Source organism: Sycon ciliatum, chromosome 1 (genome assembly GCF_964019385.1).
Source record: "Sycon ciliatum chromosome 1, ocSycCili1.1, whole genome shotgun sequence".
NCBI classification, from domain to species: domain Eukaryota; kingdom Metazoa; phylum Porifera; class Calcarea; order Leucosolenida; family Sycettidae; genus Sycon; species Sycon ciliatum.
The window spans coordinates 55583956-55589955 of NC_088643.1; positions in this window are offsets into that span (position 1 = coordinate 55583956).

Consider the following 6000-nt stretch of genomic DNA (forward strand, 5'->3'; position numbering starts at 1 on the left):
ATCTGCTACTTCAAATGCTTTGTGCTGCCTGAGTTTCTGTATGCATCCAATGCTTATGTCCCATATTTATCTGTTCACCAGGAGCTCCGTCTGGAAAGGCTCTTCAAGCGTGCACTGTGTGCTGTATGTAAAGTGCCCCCATGGACCCCCACTGTTACACTGCTTGAGCGTGTACATGTCTCTCCCTTGCGCGCTGCCATTCAACTTAACTTGCTCTGCTTTATATGGCGTTGTCTAAATTCTTCGGGAAGTAGATTGTTTGAAACTTTTTTTCGACCTCTTCCGTCACGAAGAACTCGAGGAGGCAACAGTAACCTGGTTATTGTCCCTGCAGCTGCTTCTGCACATTCTACCAAATTGGTGACACATGCTGGCGCAGTTCTCTGGAATTCCCTCCATGCGGATATCCGAGGCGTCACCAAACTAGCCACCTTCAAGTCAAGCGCTTTGCAACACATTCTTGCCTGCTTTTAGCTTTACGCCCATGTTTCTGTAGCTGTACTGGAACTGCTCTATATCGCCGCCACTATTTACCATTAGCCATGTCCCCCCCCCCCCCTCCTCCACCCTACACAGTGGGTATATTGTTATTAGCAGGGAGTCGTAAAATACCGGGAGGCGACACGAGATGCACAACCGCGTCGGATGATTGACTCAGCTCGGGCACGAGTGCTGAGGGAAAATATAGAATCTCCATGAAGTCAAAGCGGCGCAGGTCATGCACAAAGGACGCGTTCGCTGTTTGGTCCCAAAAATCAAAAAATAATCCTGCTCCCAAGGAATCGTCCGAGTGTCAGCAGTTGATTTTGTTATTCTAAGTTTGTGCCTTGGCCTTCGGAGTAAAGGATGATGGAGCTTGACAGAGATGCCTGCCAAAGTGATGAGTCCACCGTGGAAGATGTAGATGACGCCAAGTATCCACTTGGTGACCTGAGTTGTGGAGATGTTCAGCTGTGACTACTGGTGAGATTCTCTCGTTTGCATTTTTTTGGTCTCGTCTTGTCCTTGTGAACACGAATGTATAATCTGTAGCATACTAAGCGCCCCGAACTCACCCGAAAAATTAGGTGGTCGATACATGTACCATCCTTTTCATCTGAGTCTGCCCATGGTGCATTGTCTGTTCACTACTAGTATGACCTGTGACAGTGTTGAAACTGTGACAGGATATTTATTCAAGTCCTGAAAATTACGTGTGTACCTAGTATGTAAATTGTTGACATTCTATGTGAACCTCCGCCCTCAACCCTTGCTTTGCCTATGTGCAGATCCATGTAAGAGTGGCAGTGCCATCATGGTGTACAGGCCTATGGAAGGTGCAATAATCCATGGAATTTGCGAACTGCTGACAATGAGACAGGCGAGTGTTACTGAGGCGATGGAGTCATTCCTGCATGTTATCAAGACACAGTTACACAAGGCATCAGGTTTTGGAAATCTGCTACACCAGGAAGTGTGCCAGCTGAAGGCATGCAAGGGTTCTGGCATCACGTTTCACAAGCATGGCAACAAGTGCTCTCCAGCATCTCAACAGCTTTTCCCAAAGTGAAGCTCTGTATACGACACAATATGACACAGCTAAAAACAACTGAAGCAGTGACATGTGAATGTTGCACGAGCATGCGTGTGTGTGTGTGTGTGTGTGTGTGTGTGTGTCGGCGTCGTGGCGGAGCGGCTTCCTAGTGGCAGTGCTGACTTCTCTCGAACTCTCTCTTCTACTCTCTCCTGTCTCGGTGCGGCGTGGCCAAGCATTTGGCAGCTGTACACCAGGCCAGGTGTGTGTGTGTGTGTGTGTTTTCTAAAAGTGTGTGTGTGTGTGTGTGTGTGTGTGTGTGTGTGTGTGTGTGTGTGTGTGTGACGATTGCACTCTTTGTAGCTCTGTTTTATCTGAGTTTTCAGTCGTTCCTCTTACTAGTCTTAGGCCACGGGGCGGCTCTGAGTCCACCAGAGTCGCCCCTGGCGTGTTTCTGAATTTGCTGGGGCGAGGGTTCCGCGACGTGGTCGCCCAGGCCAGTGTCTTTTCTGTCACGACCGTTGTCGTCCTCGTCTCTTCCATTCGCGGTGGTGTAGCTGACCCCCGAATGGTTTCAAACTGCGAAGCTCGGAGTACAGTGGTGCCAGAGGCATGAGCTGTGAGTGGAGACGGTTGCTGGAGATGGATGGTGATGCAGGGAGAAGAGTTACGCTGCCTGACGACGAGTGGGAAATTGTTTGATCCTGCAATTTCAGTTCGAGCGCGGTGGACTTCTAGACGATGTGTCCTCATGGCTGTTTTTCAACGCTTGGCCTATCGCTGATATCCCTGCGTGGAATGTTCTTCCAGTGGAGTCCAGGTGGGACTTCGGGTGCTCACACTCCATCACCTGGTTGATTATTTCGGAACTGCAATAATACAGGTTCAAATAATTATTGTTTCCTTTTTGTGCGTATCTCTTGTCATCTCTCTTTTCTATACGTCGCACACCAGATGTACTACAATCGCTGTCTTTCTCCTGCTATCTCTCTCTGCTTGCTGTTTTTTGTTTTTGTTGCCACTGCCCCTCATCATACCCATGCTTGGGTGGAGGGCGGCGTGACCCGTTAGGGTAGCTGTCAATACAGTACAGTGTGTGTGTGTGTGTGTGTGTGTGTGTGTGTGTGTGCGTGTGCGTGTGCGGGTGCGTGTGCGTGTGTGTATGTGTGTTGTGCATTGGTGGTCGATTCACATGGCTTTGCCAGTTGTGTGGATTATACAGTTATCTGGCGCAAGTCTTGATCTGTCTCATTCAGATCTTGTTCGCTATCGTTGCTATAAGAGAAAATCTGTGGGTGCACATCCTGTGCACTTGCAGATTTGCGTGCTTCTCTTGCAACGGGCGTATACATGGTATGTGTTTACATGCGTGTGTGTGCATGCTTCTGTGATAAGTGGATCAAGCAGTATACAGGGTATTCACGGGTATTCGCCTTGAGTGCATTCGCCGATAGTGTGACTTTCGTCGCAGAGAGCTTTGCTCAGTCGGTCAGGCGACTCGGCCTTACGTTTCCTGAAGGCAATGTGTTCAGAACAGTTATGAACAGCTATGAACAGTTAAGAAATGACAAATATTGTGTGCAGTTCATGGACCATAATGTGAAACACTTTGAATGCAGAAGAATGAGGATAGTGGCATCAAATGCTGCATGGATTCTGTTTGATATGCTATTTTTTTTCCCTTCCATGGAAAGGTGAGTACATCATCGATCTTCATCTCGAAACTTCACACAAACCGAGAATGGAACTTGGACAACATGAAGGGGCCATGGGCATGGTATGTTTAGTGGAGTTCTATACCGAAAACAGGGTGTCATTCGCACTGACTCAATTCAAATTTGAGTACATTTCGTGAATAACTTACCTTGACATTCCGTCGTCTCCAAAGCAGTGAACTTCCAAAAAAAATTAAAAGCCACGGCTCAACCTAAGGTAATGCGTGGTACGTATCAGAAACAACCAGCTTTCGCTCTGGAGATCCAGAATAGGCCTCGAAGTATATTATAGCAAAAACAATTGAGAAAAAGAAGATGACGACGACGTCTCAATCACGCTTCAAATTTCGCGGGTCGAGTGCAGCAATCCTCGGATCGTGAAATGTGTGGCGTGTCGCCTCCCGGTATTTATGACTCCCTGGTTATTAGGCATCTGCCTGTTTTGGTTTCTCCACTATAAATAAAAGAATATTACTAACAGTTACTACTAAAGTGAAATTTTGAAGCCAATATGTCAACAATTCTTTTAGCCGATTTTCCAATATATTCCAATTTTGCAGTCGATTTTCAAACAATCAGCTGATTTTGCAACCGAATCTGATGTATTTTTGAGCCTAGCGAAAAGCCGAATAGGCGAAAAAAACCGGGCCGATTTGGGGAAAGCCTAGCCTGAATCCGGATTCCTGTCAAGCCGATCAATTCGATTTAACGGATCTCATAGAACAGTTCAAGCTAATTTCAGATGCACGTGGATAAAGAAGGATGGGGTTGGCATGGCAAACAAAATGGCATGCCCAAAAATTGTTTTGGTTGCCAAGGGCTCTCGCGAGCCGGGCCAGGAATATTTGAACCGCGGCGAGAAAGCAAGAAAGTTTGCCCGATTTTGTGAGCAGTGCGAAAAAAGATCTGTCGAATCCGCCGAACCCACCTTTGGGAGGTGGGTTGACCAGATCCGAATTAACTCGAAGGAAAAGCAGCAAGCATGATGGATACAGAACTCTGTTGCGACATCAACATAAGGATAATACAATGTTGATGTCGCATCAAAGTTCTTTATCCATCATGCTTGCTGCTTTTGTTTTTTCTCTGGATGTTGGCAATTCCACAGGGTGCCAATCCTGTATAATAAGAGCGATAAAAGGGATCTGCTTTTTGGCGGGAAGGGGCATCTGGGCAAAACACTACATCGAAAAAGCATCCTCCCCACGGCTCCAAAAGACCAAAAACCCCGAGCGCTCACATCCAATCTGGCATCTTCGATGATATTCGCAGCCCGATATTGCAGATCGTTATTAGTTCCTCCACCAGGAGATCCCGAACCTCGTTAGTTCTGAGGGTGGGAAATCCTCCACGACTACAACAAAGCTTGTGCTCCAAAAATCTTGTCCGCGCGGTACTAGTATGCAGGACTCTGGAGTATTCTGCAGTGACCAGCCGCAACGCAAAGCAACTGCGTCCTGGAAATCCCCCCTCGACAGACGAAACCCAAGACTCCTAATAGGCAAAGCAGCTAGCCACGGCAAGGCACCCGTTTCCGCCAGTTCAAGGATATGCCTTTACTCACCGTGATCCTCTCCAGCTCGTTAGCAACCGCATGCTGCCCTACTGTAGCCATAGCACTACTCACTCAGTACTCAGTCTTCGCAGCGCATGCGTCTGGGCCTTTCGTCCCCAGCGCCGCACCCCTTTCACCACGGATCAACACCACAGGAGACGCTAAAAAAAGGAGTGGAGGTGGTGTGGCCACTCTCGGACACTCCATGCCCGAGATTAGAAGAGGCGGCAGGTCGAGAGGAACAAGCACTGATTCCAGGCAGCCACCGACAATACCCTGTACCAGAGGCTCGGAAATATGCTGTGATTGCTGCCGCTGTTGAGCGGAAACGGGGACCACATCCAGGATAGCCCCCCCCCCCTCCCCACCCCCTGTGCCGAATCGGGAGTCTTAATATCTAAGTCAGTGGCAGACAATGCAGGTTGTCCCACATCCTCCCCCCCCCCCCCCCCGAAGGAGGTAAATTCCCACCGGAGCACCTCCTCATCCAGGACCATTAATTTTCACAAAGCAAACGAGTCGACTTATGCCCATGCGTCATTGCGGCATAAGCCACACGGGGCTCCACCGCCGCAAAGTTTCATTTGAAACCATCAGCTCCCCATTCCCTGTATCACAAAATCAGTGGAGTATGCCGAGTAGCCCTTTCCCAAAGATGCTCGCCACTTTTTCGCAATTTTTCGTTGTTTAGGAAGAAATCACAACTTTCGCAACTTTCTTCATTTTCGCGAACTATTTCGCAACTTTTCCGCAATTGGCGCCATGGCATGGGGTCAAACGGTCAAGTCACCGACTCACCGACTACATGTCGGACAAATGCAAACTCGTACTCGCTCATTTCTCGCCTGCCTTCAGACTGATTTCAGAGAAACAGTAGATCAACGGTAGTTGTGATAATGTGCACTGAAGTAATAGTTCCCTTTTCCTTGCACTGGAATGATGTACATGTAGGATACATGCAACAGGCTACTGGCACTGTGTAAAGTGGTGGTTCACCGCAGGAGGGGGTGTAGATCTACGAGTTTGCTGTCGATGCACCGTAAGTTCTGCTATTTCTCCTCCCTTTTGTGTAGTTTTTTTGCACTAGAACTCTCCAATTCTACGTTGCGATATTAGCAACTTTTGAGCTTTTTCTGAAAATATGGATGCGATTTCAGCAACTAGCACTTGTTTTGGCATGGTTGCGAAAAATTATGGCATCTTCGGGAAAGGGCTAA